Source organism: Calliphora vicina, chromosome 2 (assembly GCF_958450345.1).
Source record: "Calliphora vicina chromosome 2, idCalVici1.1, whole genome shotgun sequence".
Classification (NCBI taxonomy): Eukaryota; Metazoa; Arthropoda; class Insecta; order Diptera; family Calliphoridae; genus Calliphora; species Calliphora vicina.
The window spans coordinates 42,433,652-42,454,504 of NC_088781.1; the positions used below are offsets into that span (position 1 = coordinate 42,433,652).

Genomic DNA, 20,853 nt, shown 5'->3' on the forward strand with positions numbered 1-20,853 from the left:
ACTCTCTTGGAATATAAAGTGAGATACAGGGTGTCAAAGCCGACCACCTCTCGTTAGTAAAACTTTTAAACAGCTTGTAAATTGTACAAATATAGACAGGTTTGTTCATACGCCATTTTGCAATGGGACCAGCTGACTAGAATATTCTGATTTATCACCACTTGATTTCGATTAATCCCACTGTGCTCACCCACATTTCACAGCTCTAGTTTAACATATTGTATAATATCCAATAAGTTGGCACCAACTTTTCTATGCAGCCACCACTAATTTACACCCTAACACTTTGCGATTTCAGTTGAAGTTCGATACTTGCAACCTTCGTTTACATATTAAAACTATGCAAAAAACTTTAGCTGATAAGGATAATGAAACTTCTTTTACTACTTTTTATGCTCCTCCTCCACGTTCTTGTTTAAGCATTATTTCAAAAGAAATTCTCAAAATGTTATTCAAACACAGCAGGTGTGAATCTATTGAATTAAAATTCTAAAGATACTTTTGATGGCAAGAAAGTTTAGGAATTGTTTAAGAACATTTGGACAAATTTAAGGATCTTTTAGTACATAACAGGGAATTGGTTTGAATGAAATTTAAGGGGAACTGCGAAATATATTGGGATACAAATTTCATACAAATTATATAAAAAAGCAACTTTACTGAGTTACTAACTGGCTGATTGGTTCATTATTGCCCAACCCAAACTTCTAGAGCCAAAAAATTAAGACTGTAGGAATATGGGGTGGCTTTTATATCTACTAAACTATTGGGTGTATGACTTACAAATGCGTGCGCTTTTTCAAATGTTTAGCTTTTATTTTGAAACATTTAAACAATATTAGCTATGACATTTTCACATCTTTCTGGCAACATATGGATTCCAAGCCAAAAGAACTGCTCATCTTTTGAGGCCATGAACGAATCAAGCTCTGTTCCAAAGTGAAGCGTAACCCAGAGAAAGCGTAAAGCATCGATCGAAAGAAATAGTTGTCGGACAGGGATCGGTATGAAATATAAAACGTGTGAAGCGAAACTTACCAATCACTTCTTTCTAAATAGTTTTTTAACAGTTATTGCAACATGGGGCCAAGCGTTGTCATGATGGAATATTACGGCTTCAACTCCTTCCGCATATTCAGAGCTATTTTCGGCCCATGCTCGCCGGTACCGGTTGCTTCTGATGGTCTGGCGAGATTTCAGCAGCTAATAACAATTAGGACTATTTTTCTCCCACCAAATACAGAGAATTACTTTAGCGCCCTGGATATTTGGCTTTGGTATCGATTCTGCTGGTTGGACGAGCTTCACATACGATCTCTTACTCTTCGGGTTATCGTAATGGATCCATTTTTCATCGCATGTAATGATTCGGTGCAAAAATTGTTATTTTTCTTCTTGGACCAGCAATTAGGGGATGACCCCTATTCATGCAAAGCATTGTGTTGGATCTTGGAAAATAGGTTATGTGAGGGAGGAAAGAGGGAGTAGTGTTTGTGAGCATTTGTCCTTTGAAAAAGGACAGGAAACACTTCACAGTATGGCTAAAGAACGAATATTCCCTGTAGTGTCTTGTGCAGTCTACTGGCTAATCGACCACAGAGGGATGTGTTCTTGATGAAAACCAGATGAAGCGACATGGTCTGTCGTTCGTTTTTGTGTCAACGTGGAACACTTAGTCTTGTGAGCGTTGAAAGAGACCCTATTGGCATAACCCCATTCAGAGATTGTCAGAAGGTCGCTATTAAGGGAATCATAAATGTTTTGCCCCAATCTCCGACCGGATTGGTCTGTAACTGAATGACTATGAATGGCAAATGTTGCTGTCATCTGCAAAATAATGGAAAGGGTTGGAAGTTTGACGTAGAAGGTCGTTTAGAAAAATAAGGAATAGAGTAGGAGAAAGAACGGAACCTAGCGGTACCCCTGAATTTATCTTGAATTCGTTTTATGAGATCGTAAGCCTTACTGGCAGTCGTTAAGTAAATTGTTGGACTCCAAAAATTTAACCAGATGGTAGTTTACCATACTTTCCACAACTTTGGAAGGTACAGAACAAATTGCTTTTGGACGGTAATTTTGAGGGTTATTTGCATCTCCCTTTTTAGGAATTGGCGTGACATTAGCAACCTTCCAACATACAGGAAATACGCCGGCTCGGTATGCCGGTGCTGAAAATACTAGCTAATGGAAGAGCGAACGTCAAACAGCACTGTTTCAAGACCAACGCTGGTATGCCCTCTGGCCCAGCAGACTTGTCCCTCGGGGCACGGAAATGCATCTTGGTTAGCTCCAGACCTTGGTGTTGTGCTTCGAGGGGAAATATGGAGCGAAACCGGGGCTCCGAGGTGCACGGGCCTCATTCCTGGTGAGAATGTAATTCTTTTAAATTCGCAGCTGACTAGAGTCTTGTCTAGTAGCTCGGGGATCCTAAGCCCCAGGAGTCCGGTCCTGTAGGATCGTTGGTGAGGTCACCTTGGATGATGACGAGCTGGTTGTGGTTTAAACCCAAAATCGCGGGAAGAAGATCGTTGGTTAAAGTACTGATGTTCGGGCTAGTGACGAACTTCTGAATCTTCTGAGTGCAGTTGCTGAGGACAACAGAGCCATTGAAAATAGCAGATAACAACTAGCGTTTGTGCTCGGGAAATGTATTGGGGTAGTAGCATCCGTGATGTACTGGTCGTTGGGCTTGGTTCCTGATCGAGGTCTGAAGTGTGCATTATAGTGGCACACTCTGACTTTTATCGGTCGGGAGCTTTTGAAGTCAGAGATCATACATCGGACTGTATTACCAGGCCGGATGTTGCTGTTCTGATAATTGTCCAGGGCTTGTTAGTTGATTAGCTAACTATGGATGGCAGGGATTAGATAGCCCGAGCTCTCGAGCAAGGGGTTTGTGCAATGCAATCCGTGCAATCTTTGTGCGAGAATTTGCAAATTGAGCGTTCTTTGGCGAGGCGTTCAATGGCGGTGATAGACGCATGTTTCTATCCGGTGTTTAGACCACCATGAGATTATGGCCTATGCGGCCGGCGCTCATGTAAACCTAAGACACATCTTGGCCCAGCAGCCTTATTTACGTTGAGATCCGATCACTAATATTCTTTCGAGTTCGGACAGTGATTGATCACTTTCCGGCCAGTGAGAATTACTTGCGAATAATTCAGCTAAAAGGTTAGCTTTATCGACCGGGTCAGTGAAGTGTCGGAATTGAGGAAGTAGCATTATCCTTTACTCTTTTAACGAATGACCGAAAGCTTTTACTACCCCGGGGAGCAATAAGAATATTAGTACGAAGGCGCTTCCTTAGTAGTTTGACAATCGACGTTCTCTCCTTTCTGCGTAGCTAATCAGATTCTGGTTTTGGTTATTGCGAAATATTCTGAATGCTTTCTTTCTGGATCTGATTGCTGAATAAACCAAGATTTTTGTCTAGGTCTAATCGAAGATTACTTTGATGGAATGAAGGTCTTCATTACCAACATAATTGCATTCTAAACCATTTTCGCATTGATGTTATTGTCTAGGAAAGAAAGTTGACAATTAAAATGCCGAAAGAAATTGTTCTGTTAATTTCAACTAGCCGTAGCTGTTTGTGAAACATTGCAAAGTTCTGAGAATGAAAAGGATTCGAATTACCTAGGCGATCTTTGTCTTACATGTCAAAAGCATCACTTCTGAACCGCAAAAACCATCTCTCGTACGTTGAAACCGATGGAACTCATGGAAATGCTATCAATATTATTTCCCAAAACCTTAATTAAGACTTCTTAGTTTAATTAAAAATACTAAAATTACTTTAAATATTGCTGTTCATTAAAATCTACATTTTGTCTGCATCAATTCGATAAGATTTACCTAGAAAACAAGCCTTACCACAACATTGTATGAAAATGTTCTCTACTCACACAACTGCTGTGCAAGTCTATAAAATAGAAAGTAAAAGAATAAGATGAGAGAAAAAAAATGTGAAAAATGCAATGAAACGTATATATGAAAATTATTTACAATTTTATTGAGTTTTTCCGGCACCACAAAGTCAATTTAAAGAATTTTCTTTGCCCCATTTCATATAGAAAACATTCATGCAGCAAACATCCTTAGACGTGTGAGGATGTTGATATCCTTGGTGGGTATGGAAGTGTGCATCTATGTGGTTAAAGAATCAGTTTGTATTTTATACTTTACGCGTGTTGCCCATTTGCATGTAGTTTTATATAAATTTTGTTTTTTTATTTTCTTATTTTCTTTGCCATCTGTGTGTAATTTTATTAGTATGATTGTTGCCTTGACAATCTTTTTTTTTTTCTTTTAAAAAGAGCTACACAGAAAATACCAGAATATAGAAACTTATTAAGAGATCAGTGTATTCTATAGTAGATAATATTCTATAACATTCTATAATTATGAAAAAACAAAAATATGACGCAATTCCAATATATACGTTATTAATACCTTGCACAAAATAAGAATTGTCTTCCCCTCAACATGATAGCGTGGTTTTTGATGGAACTTGCAGGTAAACTAACCAGAGAGAAAATCAAATTCCTGTTAGTTAACAGTATTTGTGGTTTAAACTGCAAGTGTCACAAGTACAAGTATTCTGGCTTGTAGCACAAACAAGAACGGCTGCAGAGAACACCACATACATATTTTCATATAGAAACAATACTACAACCAACAGCATCTTAGTTTGTATTCGTTTGAACACTAAGGTATTTTTCCAATATCCTTATTGTGTTCATGTGTATGTGCGATAGAGTAGTCGAAACCGGTTAACTGGTTTTAAAAGGTCGGTTTTTTATCGATTAACCGTCTGTATGTTGAAACCAACTTTTCGTAGCTTCCATATAACTTCCATTCATGAATCATACATCAATATATCCGCTATTATGCCGATTCGGTTACTATTTAAAATTGAGAAAATCAGCACACAGATGGCTGAGATATAAGCAAAAAACCACGACTACCTCGATTTTTGACCTATTTTGAATCTATATCTGGATAAGTAAGACATTAAAATATACAACATGGATATTTAATGATAGATATTTCAAAGGCTTTTCTAATTAAAATTTATTTTGCAATTTAAGATAATCGAATTGTCGTTCTAAAGAGATATGAGACAAAAATTGGTTAAACTTATTAAAAATTCCCCAGGCCAACAAGAAAGGTAGGAACAAAATTAACATATTTTGAGAAATATTAAAATAAAGGCTGATTTTTACTTAAAATATGTCCATATTTACTTGCATATGAGTTTTTGTCTTCGTAGGATACCTTTAACCTATTCGGAGGTATGACCCAAAAAATTAAATTTTTTAACGGCAGTTTCAAAACTCCACTTTCTAATTTTTAAAAATTTTGTTAAAAAAATTTCAGAATTTTTTGATCATCTCATTGAGATTTATTGAGAATATAATAAGGAATATAAATGTGAAAAAATTATGTACATATCTCCTACAGTTTTTCCGTACCTGCGATTTAAATTTTCCAATTTTCGAGAAAAACTAATTATTTAGCCAGATTTTGGCGAATAAGCTCCATTTCCTTACGATTATAAATTTTAAGCAAAACCTATTCAGAATATTATAGTCCAGTTAATTTTAAATATAGTCTGAAAGTTTTAATAAAATTGGAAAACGCTAATAGTTAAATCGTGAAGGTCAAAGGTCAAACTTTTCAATATTTGGAATTTCTTATGGAAAGATAGCGAAATGTTATATATTATTGAGCCGATTTTGATTTTTTAACTTATTTTTGCTATATACATATATGGACTACTTTTCGCCATAGAAATTTAAACCTGCAATGGTTTAAAATCGGAAAAACTATTTTTATACCGCTCACCATTAGTGGCAAGTTTGTTATTCCGTTTGTAAAATTTTTCATTTGCGACCCTGCAAAGTATTTATATTCTGTATCGTTATAGATAGCGAAGTCGATATAGCCATGTCCGTCTGCCCGACTGTATGTAGAAATCAACTTTCGGTAGACCCCAAATAACTTACAAACATGATTGATACATCAATATATCGGGAATTCTTGCTATTTAAAATCGAGAAAATCGGTCCACAAATGGTTGAGATATAAGGAAAAAACCGGGACAATCTCGATTTTTGGCCTATTTTTCATCTATATCTGGATAACTAAGTCATTAATATAGACAATATGGATATCTAATGATAGATATTTCAAAGTCCATTGCAACGATGTATATAAGGCTATAGTAATTTGGACCTATAATGGGTCAAAATCGGGAATAATATTTTTTAAATTTTTTTGTTTTTAAAAAAATTAAAAAAAATTTTGGAAAAAAAATTAAAAAAAAAATTTTTTTAAAAAATTTAAAAAAATTAGAAAAAAACAAGTTAGAACGGTATATTCGGCTTTGTCGAATCTTAAATAACCTCCACTGCATACATATTTTTTAGGTTGATATATATGGCAGCAAAACCAATTATAGGCCAATCATCATAGAATTAGGTATAGCGATTTTGGTATATATGGGGATTATTTATGACGAACTTCAACTTAATAGCGATATTTATGCTAATTTAAGTGATTTCGGAAGTGAACTTTATATGGGGGCTATGGTCAAATATGGGCCGATCGACAAAAAATTTAGTGTTGTGATTTCTTTTAGCACGAAACTTATTTTTGCTGAATTTTGTATGGATACTGCAATTCTAAAGGCATTTATAGACCATAGAACCATATTTTGGGAAGAAATTCGTATGGGGGCTAGGAGAAATCATGAACCGATTATTATAATTTTCACCAGAGTTAGTCCTTTTATTATAGGAATAGCGTGTGTAAAGTTTTATTCATAGCTCTGTTTCTACTGAACCGATTTTTCTGATTTTCGATACCACACAGCTTAGAACAACAATAAACATATTTTTTGCAAGTCACCAATTTTGTTTGCGTATTTTGGACGTGAGCGTATTTTACACAGACACACAGACGGACAGACAGACGGACATGGCTCAATCGACTTAGAATCAAGAAAATATATACTTTGTTGGGTCTCAGATGAATATTTCTCAATGTTACACACGGAATGACAAACTTATATATACCCTCATTCACCACTTGTGGTGGTGGATGGTATAAAAATTAAGTTTATTTTGGTGAGGGGTATATAAGATTAGGCACAGACGAATATAGTTCTCTTACTTTTTTTAACTCGTTTTTTTATTTTTTACCATTAAAATTTTTCTACGCTAGTTCTATTAATCTATTTTGAAATTTGTATTGTTTGTTCGGTTAAATTATAGAATTAACATAAGGGCAATTCCAATGTCATCGTACGAAGCATTTGTACGCCTATAGAGTGGAATAGATTTTGCAAAAATAAGAGAATCTGAAAATAGTAATTCGGATCTATAATAGGTCAATATCAGGAAAAATATGTCATGATACACATAACTTACAATAATTTTTTTTTCTAGTGAAGGAAAATCTCAAATAGTTCTGCATATAATCAAAAACTATTTTTTTTTTCATATAAAAACCGTTTTAAAAAATGCAATTTTTCGAGTCTAAATACTATGAGTATTTGAATTAAATTATCATTTCCTGCTAATATTCCTAGTTGCCGTGGTATGCATGTATGTGAAGGACATACAATCATAAACTATTTTGTATTATAACCCTGCGGTTCTGTGGGATTATGATGAACTAGTGATTTTATATATTATTTAGGGTATCCTCAGGTTACACATTTAGCAACGTTACTCGTTATTTAACATGATTGACCATTCATAGATTACAAAGAGTTTAAAAAATACTCAGGATTCTTCTTTGATTAATGATCAATCAACCAAACTTTTTAAGCTTTTTATATTGGGTGTATGACTTAAAAATGTGCGATTTACAATAGAATGCGTATTTTTAGAACGCGGTTTTTAATAACTTTTTTATTTTTCTTGCTTTGAGGAGGAACCAGGAGCAATCATAAGGATTGGTGTGGGCCAGAAAATATAAAAAAGTGGCAAAATGTGTTGTGGACGGACGAAACGACCATTAATTTAATTGGTAGTGATGATAAGACATGGGTTAGACGTCCAAAAATTGGCAAAAACCTAAAACGTTTAAACATGGTTGGGGAAATATTATTATATGGGGATGCTTTTCTTGCTATTACGTTGGTCCAATTTATTGGATTAAAGAAAATATGGGTAAGCACTTGTATGTAAATATTTGGGAGAATGTTATAAAGCCACATGCAGAATGGAATGTGCCCTTAAAATGGCTCTTCCAGCAAGATAATGACCCAAAGCACACGTCAGGTCTTGCCAAAAAATGGTTTTTATATAACAAAATTCATGTTATGGAATGGCCGTCTCAATAACCAGACTTAAATCCTATGGAAAATAGTAAACGACAAACTCGGACCTGAAAAATTGAAAAACAAGGAAGAACTTTGGCAGAAAATTCAGGAAATATCTACATGCGAAAGTTTGTTAAATTCAATCCCCAAAAGATTTGATGCTGTTATTAGAAATAATTGATATGCAACAAAATATTAAGAAAACAACGAATTCTTCTTATGATAATTTTTTATTTTTAATCATTTTAAGATTGATTGATTCTATTTGAATGTCGCATATTTTATGTAGTCTTTTAGATTTGACATCGTTTTTAACATAAGAATGTTTTATTTTTTTATTTTATTTTTTTCTATTTATTGTTTACGTTATGAGCATTAATATCACTATGCAACAAATGAAGACTTTTGTAAAAACACAAGATCATGACAGTATAGGTTCGACTCTACTACCAATGGGTAGTAAAACCATATACTCAGTTTGTCCATTTTGGTGACCCATTTTTTTTATGGGACCCCAAAGTTTCTGAAAATCAGTGGAGCCTCTAAAAAATGTGTCATCAGTTTTTGGTTAACAGATAATTCAGACTTTGTGATACGGCTTAACTTTATATGGCAATAATATAGCCAAGAGTCCGCCAAATAAATCTTGTTAAAACTTGTTTCCCAAAAATAGCTTTTTCGTGCACTTTTGTTGAAAAAATATAGGAAGAAACATTTTTTTTTTAATTTTTTTAGAATAACTTCCAGGGACTCCTAATTTCTCAATAACAATATTTTGCAAAGTTGTAGCTAAGGTAAATCTGAATAACTCTTGTGAACATATCAATGCAATCCTAACATATCTAGGCATTCTAAATAGCTGTCAAAAATCACATTGTAGCTTAAAAATTTTAGTTTTTTTACTATTTTTTGACTCTAAAACAAAAATTTTTTGTTAAAAAGTTATGTTCGAGTGTATACTTCTCTCTATTGTGCTGGAATAACGAAGAATGGACAAATCATTATCGGTATGATCCGCGCGCATCACTTTATGCAATCTTGATCACGCAAGACCGTCTTGATGCAAAAAGTAAAAAAAAATTAGGAGACCCTGGAAGTTATTCTAAAAAAAGGAAAAAAAAAAATTTTCTTCCTATATTTTTTAAACAAAAGTGCACGAAAAAGCTATTTTTTGAAAAAAAATTCTAACAAAATTTATTTGGCGGAATCTTAGCTATATTATTGCCATATAAAGTTAAGCCGTATCACAAAGTCTGAATTAGCTGTTAAGATATGAAAAAAACATCAACATTTTTGAAAGTGGGCAAGGTTTGTGGAGCTTCTGAAGAGTAAATATAAGCTTTTTATATAAGTTTTTGATATTGGTGGAAACCTTATGACTTGGAGATTGACATTTTAATGAAATGAATAAATTTTGTGTTTTTTCGGACGTATTTTACCTTAAAAACTAACTATATTATAAAATGGTGATTTTCCATCAAGAAAAATAAAAACTTTGAATTAATGTAAAATTTGAACAGTTACAGACATCACAATAAAATTGGAAGTAATATAGATCTAAATGTTCTTAAGTCAATGGCATCACTAATGTTGACATTCTTTGTTTTCAAACATAAAAATTCCTAAAACGGGGAAAATGTGTTCCAAAAACTGAGTTTTTTTAGAAAATAGCCCACTTTGACGTTATTTACAGTATGATAGTAAAAACGTTTTGTATGTATATAAACAACATATGGGGCTATACAAATATGACGAGCTTTTGAGGATCGGTGCTTTGCGTTTTTAAAATTTTTTACTCAAACCTAAAATTTTGTTTCAAAATTGGCCAAGTTTGGATAGGGCTGGGGGTCAAATTTTACTTTATTCGTGTTTGTATTAAGTTCTATTTCCAGATCATAAAAAAATGTATATAGCCACGAAGAAAATTAGTTTTTTATAAAAGAAAAAATATGGGGACTTTTTTGGGAAAAACCTTAAAAACACACGCAAACAAAGTTGAAATATATAAAAAGAAGCTTCAACTTTGGATGCGTGTAACTTTTTATAGGGACGAAATAATTGTTATCAGGTTTATTTTATTTTCTTTAGAATTTTATCGCAAATATACGTCGTATGTAAAAAACAAATTTCGACCTTTCGTAGGCCCATCATATATAAAATACAAAAAAAAGATCGAGCAAAATTTAAAAAAAAAATTAAACTTTAATATCTCTTGAACTAAAAGAGATACCTACAGATAAAAGCATGTTTTTGTAGACCTTCTGAAGGACTATCTACATCAGCTCATTCGGATCATAAATGGCTTTTTGTCGATTTTTTTTAAATGTGTGACATTGAGGGTCCACTCACTGATCCCCATTCCGAACACCTCAGCAGAGTAAATAATACAGCACAACATAGAAGTGTGGACTTGATCATACTATTTTAACAAAAAATCTTTGTTTTAGCGTAAAAAAATAGTAAAAACGAAAATTGTTAAGGTACAAAGTGATCTTTATGTATTATTTAGAGTGACTAGACACGTTCAGAATGCATTGATATGTTCTCAAGAGTTGTTCAACTTTACCGTAGCTACAACTTTCCTAAATATTGTTAGTGAAAAATTAGGAGACCCAGGAAGTTATTCTAAAAAAAGTAAAAAAAAAAAATTTTCTTCCTATATTTTTTAAACAAAAGTGCACGAAAAAGCTATTTTTTGGAAAAAAATTCTAACAAAATTTATTTGGCGGAATCTTAGCTATATTATTGCCATATAAAGTTAAGCCGTATCACAAAGTCTGAATTAGCTGTTAACCAAAAACTGATGACACCTTTTTTAGAGGCCCAACTGATTTTCAGAAACTTTGGGGGTCCATAAAAAAAAATCGGTCACCAAAATGGACAAACTGAGTATATGGTTTTACTACCCATTGGTAGTAGAGTCGAACCTATATAGTTATGATCGTGTGTTTTTTTCACTGTTGCACTGTGTATATAATGAATAAATTTTAAATTTTGAAATCAACTTTTGTAGTTTTACCGCTTTAATCGAATTCATATGTAGTGATTCTATTGTATTGTCCGTCACTGTATATCGTATGTGAAGGCCGAATCGACACCAAAGCCAAATATCCATGGCGATAAGGTAGTACTCTGTATTTGTGGGACCAAAAAAGTCCTAAATATTATGAGTTGCTGAAATAAATAACAGCAGGTGTATGAGTGCTAAGGAATTGTGAAAACGCAAATATTAATCATACGCTTAGTAGTAAATAATAGATACAGGTTTTTCTGAATACTCTCACTATTCGCATATTTTAACCCTTATTTCGCTCGATATTTTCAAAAACAATATTTCAGAGTGGAACGGAATGAAACAAAATTATTTTTTCAGATATTCGTACGTGACGATGACTTGGGATTTCCCATATGAAAATTAAATATAACATAAACGAGGCTAGAAGTAGGTAAATATTGGTCCATTTGGAAAAAGGACGTTAATCTACTGAATTAAAAAAGTAATATTAGACTAAAGTACCACTAATTCCCTTTTGTAAGTTCCAATTTTCATAAGCACCTAATCCGGACGTGGATAAGTTATTAAAATGGACCCTACAAATACACGTGCAATTTTTTGGTTTCCCATCGACTTTATAGGTTTTTAAATTTTTGGAAGCGCTTGGCAAAGTCTTTGAAAAAACATGCTTGCGTGTGCTATTTATCTCTTATAGTTTCCGAGTTATAGGCATTTCAAAATTTAAATTTTAATATTTTCCATACCTTGGTCCATTTTTTTTCAAATTAAATCCCGTACTTTTGGATCGAATGGACTAGAATTTATTTTTGTTAGTCAAACAAATAAATTACCAATAAAATACAAAAGATTTCAGAGCAATATCAATTATGGTTCCAAAAAAAAACAATTTTCAATTTAAAAAAATTAATAAAATAGTATATTTTTGCTGTTTTTTGGGCGAAAAGGTGACCTTACTCTTTTTTTATCAAAAAAAAAACTTTCTTCAAGACCATATAAAAATTTAATGTTTTTCTGTAAGGTATCTTTAAGAAGAACATTTTGGTGTACAAAACATCCACAGAAAAAACAATTTCTTTTAACTTTTTAATTCAAATATTTGTCACATATTGAACTGGTTTCAATTATTTCATAATTGAATCAAGTATTCATGTGCTCAAAAACAAAATTTTCTTATTGAATTTTGAGTTTTGAATTTGATAATTTTGATAACTGAATATACAATTTTCGTTATTGGTTGAACTTTAAATACAAAAATTATTGAATAGATATTTTCGTAATTGAAAACACACTTTTGTTATATTTTGTTTTTTCAATTAGAAAACGGAAAGCAGCTTTGGAAACCCTAATGTGTTCCCTATTTATTCCCAAAGTGTTTTCCCAGTCCAAAAGGAAATGAACAATGATTTAAAAAATGAACAAAATTTTAAAAAATACCATTTTTGGGATTTTCGCTTAAATTTTTAGGAATTGCTAAAATATGCATTAATTACCATTTAATAGAATATTTGCTCGTTTTATAATGATTTTTGTAGACTATTTTTGTTATTATATGTTGTCAACGACTCACCAAATAAATATAATATAAATTGACCAAATGGACTTACCTGAAATGAAAAAAAAATAAATTATTTAATAAAAAATTTTGTACAAATATTTCGAACATTTACTAAAACATGTTATGGTTATTTATATTAACTATTTAGAGCAATTTATTCTAATATTATCTATTATTGTTTTGTTCAGAAAATAACTATGAAATTTTAACAACTACACATATTTCGATCATAAAACATTTGTCAGAAATATTTTCATAAAAAATGCTTTCCTCAAAAACATGTAAAATTTAATGAGAATTTGCTCACACATAGGAATACACTCAGCATGATTACAAAATGACACTTAAAGGCCCAACTATAATATGCATACACTAGCTTAAGTCAGTTTAAGCAAATGTGCGAATACATATAAAACGTATGTGACAAACTATAATATACTTAAGAGAGTTTCGTCATGTTTCGTCGAATTTTATTTGCTTAAGCAAAGTGCGAAGCTGGTCGCACATTCCGTACGGAATCAGCTGTTTATTTATTTTATACAAAGAAAATAAAGAAATAAATGAAAAGGATGAAGAAAATTTATATATTTTGATAAAATAATAAGAAATACGTATTGTTTTAATTGCAAGTTGCACATAAATGTTCAAATGGCTATATATTTCGAAAAGGACATAAACAATTTCCTTGAATAGACCTAATATAAATCTGATTTTATAACTATAAAACCTAATGTTTACTTGTCCCATAGAAAATAGCAAGATGTTATTATTTGCACTATATAAATATATTTAAATTTTGTTAACATCAGAGTTATTTTTGTAAATGTTTCTATTAAAATAAATAGGCATGGGAGTTGATGTAAATGCTGTGTAGCATAGACATCGTCATAATTATGTAGGATGGACGCCTGTTCTTTTGTCTAAACAAACAACATGGGCAGGCGGCAAATGATTTATTTTTAAATACATTATTATGTTAATAAAAACAACAAGGTGATACTAAAATAAATTATGAAAATTACAGGTAATAAGGTTGGTTAACAAATGCTAAGACATAGTCTAATGATTATACAGATGCTAATATAAGAAAAAGTTAGAAAGACATTTAGGGCGGCCTAGTAGCTATTAAAAGAAATGAAAAATAATTTGTTATTTAACTTAAGTCACTTAGGTCATTTCGAATATTTATTAAAATAAATTCTAAATTCGGAGCTATATTTAGTTTAATGTTTAGCAAGTTTGATAATAATATAATAAAATATGTAGTTGTTACACTGCTAAGTAATAATGTCTATCAGTTTGCTTGCTTAAAATAGATTTTAAACCTTTATTAAATTTAACAAAATTCTGTTAAAATTTAGATCACACAAACAAAAAGGAAACGTAGTTTCCACCAACGAAAATATGGTAATATTTCTCAACACAGTGATAATCACATTTAATGAGCAACGTATTTTCTCTCACTTATACAGTGGTGGACAATACAATTTAAACTTTTCCAAATATTCAGCTTATAGGTTGGAAACTTACCATAATTTTCATAAAAAAAATCAGTTTCAGATTCATCATCGCTGAAACTGATTTTTATACCCTTCACCTTCTTGAGAATGGTATATGTAAGTTTGTCATTCCGTTTGTAATTTCCACAATATAATATTCCGACCCTATAAAGTACACTCAGGTCTAGTTTTATGCGGATTCAAATTTATGAGATTTTTAAATTAAATTTTTTTTTAGAATTTTAAAAGATTTATAAATTTTATATGCCTTTTCTTTAATTCTTCATTTACATAACCGAGCCCTTAAGGGCCTTAGCTTTTTACCACTTTTTAAATTAAACCAATTTTGCATCACTGATATAGTTTGGTTTTTACAAAATCAAATTCTTAATATAGATTCAGATACGGAAAGAGATTAAAGATTCATCGCTGACTGACTGATCTGTTTTCCGGATATCAAGAGTTGCATAAGCAACTTAAAAATTCAAAATCGCAAAGTTTAATGACAAATTATTTTGCAAGAAAAGAAGCAATTGAAGATCCTAAAAATTCTTCGATTTCGTCCCCTATTCACTAGATTAATTCTAGTGATGAAAATGATATTTTACCATATGATGACAATATGATTATATCATCTAGTGATGAAAGTGACGTTGAACCAATTCCAAACCGATGCAGACTATTATTCAGTGATTCAGATTAATCATGCTTATTTGCAGAATTTCCTTAAAAAATGTGTTAGCTCATTTTTTTTGGATCATTTTCACTTTTTCTGTAATTATAAATATATTTGTTTATTTTTTTTTAACGCATTTTGTTTTTATTGTTTAAGTAAATTAAATAAATATATTTTTGTTGATTTTTTTTATGCGATTTTGTCTGATTAATTAAAATCTGAATTTATGCGGTTTTTCAGAATTTTGGAACGAATCATTAGTTTTTGTATGAAGCTAGAGTATCGTTTTATGCGAATTCAATTTATGCGATTTATAAAAGAGACCTGAGTGTATATATGTATATTCTGGATCCTTATAGATAACGGAGACGATTAAGCCATGTCCGTCTGTCTGTCTGTTGAAATCAACTTTCCGATTCATCTCCGGAATTCTTCCGGCTCGGTTGCTATTAAAAATCGAGAAAATCGGTCCACAAATGCCTGATATATAATGAAAAAACCAGGACAACCTTGATTTTTGACCTATATCTGGATTACTAAGTCATTAATATAGACAATATTGATATCCATTGATAGATATTTCAAAGACCTTTGCAACGACGTATATAAAACCGTAATAAGTTGGACCAACAATGGGTCCAAATCGGAAAAAATATTTTTTTAACCCGAATTTTTTTTTTTCACCAAATGTTTTTTTTTCGCTAAATTAAAAAAAAATTTAAAAAACATAAAATTTTTTTTTAAATTTAAAAAATCTTAAAAAAACAATTCGAAAACATTTTATTCCAAAAAATTAAAAAAATAATTTTGGAAAAAAATAAATTTTGTTTACCTAAAAATATTTAAAAATTTAAGTTTGAAGTATAATTTGGTGATGGGTATATAAGATTCGGCACAGTCGAATATAGCTCTCTTACTTCCTTTCTGGATGTATGGGTACGTCAAAAATCAAAATGGTCGTATTTAAAACGATACCAATCCACATGAGATTCAAGAGCGTTTAATGGTGTGGATTTTGAGCTGGCAGCTCAAAAACGACTTTGTCCAGAGCATTACCGTCAACTGAGAGTGCTATAGGACGATGATTACCATCTTAGTTGGTCAATAGGACCACGCTACGTTCCATATTAGACATTATGCACGAGCGATTTGAGGGCATGGTAATCTCAAGTAGAGGTGATCTGATTTGACAACCAAGATCACGCGATTTGACCCCTTTAGATTTTTTTATGAGGGGTTTTCTTTAGATGGGCCCAGCAGAGGATCATTCTAGTCCGAAGACTGACTCCTAATAGTGGCGCTGCACAGTGGTTTCATTATATGGAGCAGCGGTCAAAAATCAATATCTCCAAAACTAAAAAAGCTAGGGTATTCAAAATTTGTCAGCTCATAGCAGGCCCGAGGAACTTAAAGTTTGTAAATTTTTAGAAAAAAATGTTAACAACTGTAGCCACAGTAGCCATTTGATATTTTAAGGGTTAATTGGCTTATACATTTATTTTAAGAATTTTTGCAATAAAGTATAAAAATTCGTTCTTTTTAAAAAAATTTTGTAACATTTTATTCCATTTTAATTCATTTGAAATATACACGGGAAAAAAAGATAAATTAAAAAGTTATATAATGCAATATTAGGTATTATATACAGCCCAATTATGAATAAAAAATTCCGCGGGAGTTTGTTCCCCGGGAGTTTTTTCTCATTGAAATTGAATAGGAAAAATGAGAAAAGGGAAAAAACTCCCGCGGAATTTTTATTCATAATTGGGCTGATAATTTTTAATTTTATATGTTCACAATTTGTGTTCTTTATGATAAGAGTTATTTATGCCTCAGAGAATAAATCAAAATTCCATAAAAAAAATCATGACTTTGGGCAAAAGTGGGAGACACGGGTCTTTTTTTTCGGTCTTTTATCACGTAGTGGTGTCCGTATATGATTATATTCCCATGACTTAAAAAATTACATACAGTGCTATTAAGTAATATAAGGTTATAAATAAGGTAAAATATCATATTAATATATATCAAGTATGTTTTCTGTGTTTGTAAGTTTCGAGCTCCAGAAATAAATGGATATGAAGTTAAAAAGATCATATTTAAAAGATTTTTGGCCTATGTGTTTTCCCACACTGTGCGCTGTGGGGTCCCAAAATAGTGAACCTCAGACATGCTAAATTGTTAGAATCTTGCGCATTTTTTGTGGATTGTCTTCAATCAAAGATTTTAATATATTCTTGAAGCATTTCATTAGGCCTTGTAATTGATTTGAAGTTATGTATCTTAGAAATCTATTTATATTTGGTAAAAGGTATTGTTTTTGAAAAAGGAATAATATAGTTTTCAAAAGATTTCATTTATTGCCACTAACTGTATATAAAAACATACAAATATTTAATTTATTTGATATGTATGATCCCAGCAAACATGCAGGGTTTTATCTCATATTGAGAATGATTTGAAATAACAAATTTTCTCAAATGCAAAAGTTTGAGAATACTTTAATATTAAAAAACAAGTAAGAGAGACATATTGAGCTCTGCCAAATCTTCAGCAAATTATAATTTAAAATAAATTTGTGTAAATATTTTTAGGTAAACAAAATTAAGGGTGTGAAGTTAAATTCGTAAGTTAAATACGTCCCACATATATGTTAACTACTTAACATAGCACTGTTAAATAAAGTAAATTTGAAAAACATAGTTTTTTTTGACAAAAACATAATAAAATTAATTATTTTTATTCACCAATTAAAGAAAATACCTTAAATTTAAACTTTTAGTTAAAAAATAAAAAAAACGTCTTCATATTAAGATTAAAATTACAGTTTGAATATGTAGTATTCAAGTTCATTGGCGGGCCACTTAGGACAGACCTGAATGAGGTTTGGATATGGTAGGTGAAAGCTGGGAGGGAGTAGATATCAAAACTATATAGGGTATACCCAGTTGTTTCTCAGGGAGGGCGCTACGGGGGGTGGATTTTGTTCCAAAATTGTTGTAATGTTAAAAGTGTTATAGGGGCCATTTAGGACAGACCTGAATGGGGTTTGGATATGGTGGGTGAAAGCTGGGAGGGAGTAGATGTCAAAACTATATAGGGTATTCCCAGTTGTTTCTCAGGGAGGGCGCTACGAGGGGTGGATTTTGTTGAATTACTTTTTTAACATTTATGTTCAAAGTGTTATAGGGGCCATTTAGGACAGACCTGAATGGGGTTTGGACATGGTGGGTGAAAGCTGGGAGGGAGTAGATGTCAAAACTATATAGGGTATACCCAGTTGTTTCTCAGGGAGGGCGCTACGATGGGTGGACTTTGTTCAATTACTTTTTTAACATTTATGTTCAAAGTGGGATAGGGGCCATTTAGGACAGACCTGAATGTGGTTTGGACATGGTGGGTGAAAGCTGGGAGGGAGTAGATACCAAAACTATATAGGGTATACCCAGTTGTTTCTCAGGGAGGGCGCTACGAGGGGTGGACTTTGTTCAATTACTTTTTTAACATTTATGTTCAAAGTGGGATAGGGGCCATTTAGGACAGACCTGAATGGGGTTTGGACATGGTGGGTGAAAGCTGGGAGGGAGTAGATACCAAAACTATATAGGGTATACCCAGTTGTTTCTCAGGGAGGGCGCTACGAGGGGTGGACTTTGTTCAATTACTTTTTTAACATTTATGTTCAAAGTGGGATAGGGGCCATTTAGGACAGACCTGAATGGGGTTTGGACATGGTGGGTGAAAGCTGGGAGGGAGTAGATACCAAAACTATATAGGGTAAACCCAGTTGTTTCTCAGGGAGGGCGCTACGAGGGGTGAAATTTGTTCCAAAATGGTTTTAACATTTATGTTCAAAGTGTCATAGGGGCTATTTAGGACAGACCTGAATGGGGTTTTGACATGGTGGGTGAAAGCTGGGAGGGAGTAGATATCAAAACTATATAGGGTATATCCAGTTGTTTCTCAGGGAGGGCGCTACGATGGGTGGACTTTGTTCAATTACTTTTTTAACATTTATGTTCAAAGTGTGATAGGGGCCATTTTGGACAGACCTGAATGGGGTTTTGACATGGTGGGTGAAAGCTGGGAGGGAGTAGATATCAAAACTATATAGGGTATACCCAGTTGTTTCTCATGGAGGGCGCTACGGGGGGTGGAATTTGTTCCAAAATTGTTGTAATGTTAAAAGTGTTATAGGGGCCATTTAGGACAGACCTGAATGGGGTTTGGATATGGTGGGTGAAAGCTGGGAGGGAGTAGATGTCAAAACTATATAGGGTATACCCAGTTGTTTCTCAGGGAGGGCGCTACGGGGGGTGGATTTTGTTCCAAAATTGTTGTAATGTTAAAAGTGTTGTAGGGGCCATTTAGGACAGACCTGAATGGGGTTTGGACATGGTGGGTGAAAGCTAGGAGGGAGTAGATATCAAAACTATATAGGGTATACCCAGTTGTTTCTCAGGGAGGGCGCTACGATGAGTGGACTTTGTTCAATTACTTTTTTAACACTTATGTTCAAAGTGTTATAGGGGCCATTTAGGACAGACCTGAATGGGGTTTGGACATGGTGGGTGAAAGCTGGGAGGGAGTAGATATCAAAACTATATAGGGTATATCCAGTTGTTTCTCAGGGAGGGCGCTACGATGGGTGGAGTTTGTTCAATTACTTTTTTTAACATTTATGTTCAAATTGTTATAGGGGCCATTTAGGACAGACCTGAATGAGGTTTGGATATGGTGGGTGAAAGCTGGGAGGGAGTAGATGTCAAAACTATATAGGGTATACCCAGTTGTTTCTCAGGGAGGGCGCTACGATGGGTGGACTTTGTTCAATTACTTTTTTAACATTTATGTTCAAAGTGTGATAGGGGCCATTTAGGACAAACCTGAATGGGGTTTCAACATGGTGGGTGAAAGCTGGGAGGGAGTACATATCAAAACTATATAGGGTATACCCAGTTGTTTCTCAGGGAGGGCGCTACGATGAGTGGACTTTGTTCAATTACTTTTTTAACATTTATGTTCAAAGTGTTATAGGGGCCATTTAGGACAGACCTGAATGGGGTTTCAACATGGTGGGTGAATGCTAGGAGGGAGTAGATATCAAAACTATATAGGGTATACCCAGTTGTTTCTCAGGGAGGGCGCTACGATGAGTGGACTTTGTTCAATTACTTTTTTAACATTTATGTTCAGTGTTATAGGGGCCATTTAGGACAGACCTGAATGGGGTTTGGACATGGTGGGTGAAAGCTGGGAGGGAGTAGATATCAAAACTATATAGGGTATATCCAGTTGTTTCTCAGGGAGGGCGCTACGATGGGTGGACTTTGTTCAATTACTTTTTTTAACTTTTATGTTCAAATTGTTATAGGGGCCATTTAGGACAGACCTGAATGAGGTTTGGATATGGTGGGTGAAAGCTGGGAGGGAGTAGATGTCTAAACTATATAGGGTATACCCAGTTGTTTCTCAGGGAGGGCGCTACGATGAGTGGACTTTGTTCAATTACTTTTTTAACATTTATGTTCAGTGTTATAGGGGCAATTTAGGACAGACCTGAATAGGGTTTGGACATGGTGGGTGAAAGCTGGGAGGGAGTAGATATCAAAACTATATAGGGTATACCCAGTTGTTTCTCAGGGAGGGCGCTACAAGGGGTGGAATTTGTTCCAAAATGGTTTTAACATTTATGTTCAAAGTGTCATAGGGGCCATTTAGGACAGACCTGAATGGGGTTTCAACATGGTGGGCAAAAGCTGGGAGGGAGTA

At 33.2% G+C, this 20,853-nt stretch overlaps 1 protein-coding gene across 1 annotated transcript in view; it reads right to left on the bottom strand.

Moving 5' to 3' along the window:
- Positions 1-20,853, bottom strand: part of LOC135950406 (alpha-protein kinase 1-like) — a 246,888-nt gene that overhangs the window by 73,604 nt on the left and 152,431 nt on the right. The window lies entirely within an intron of this gene.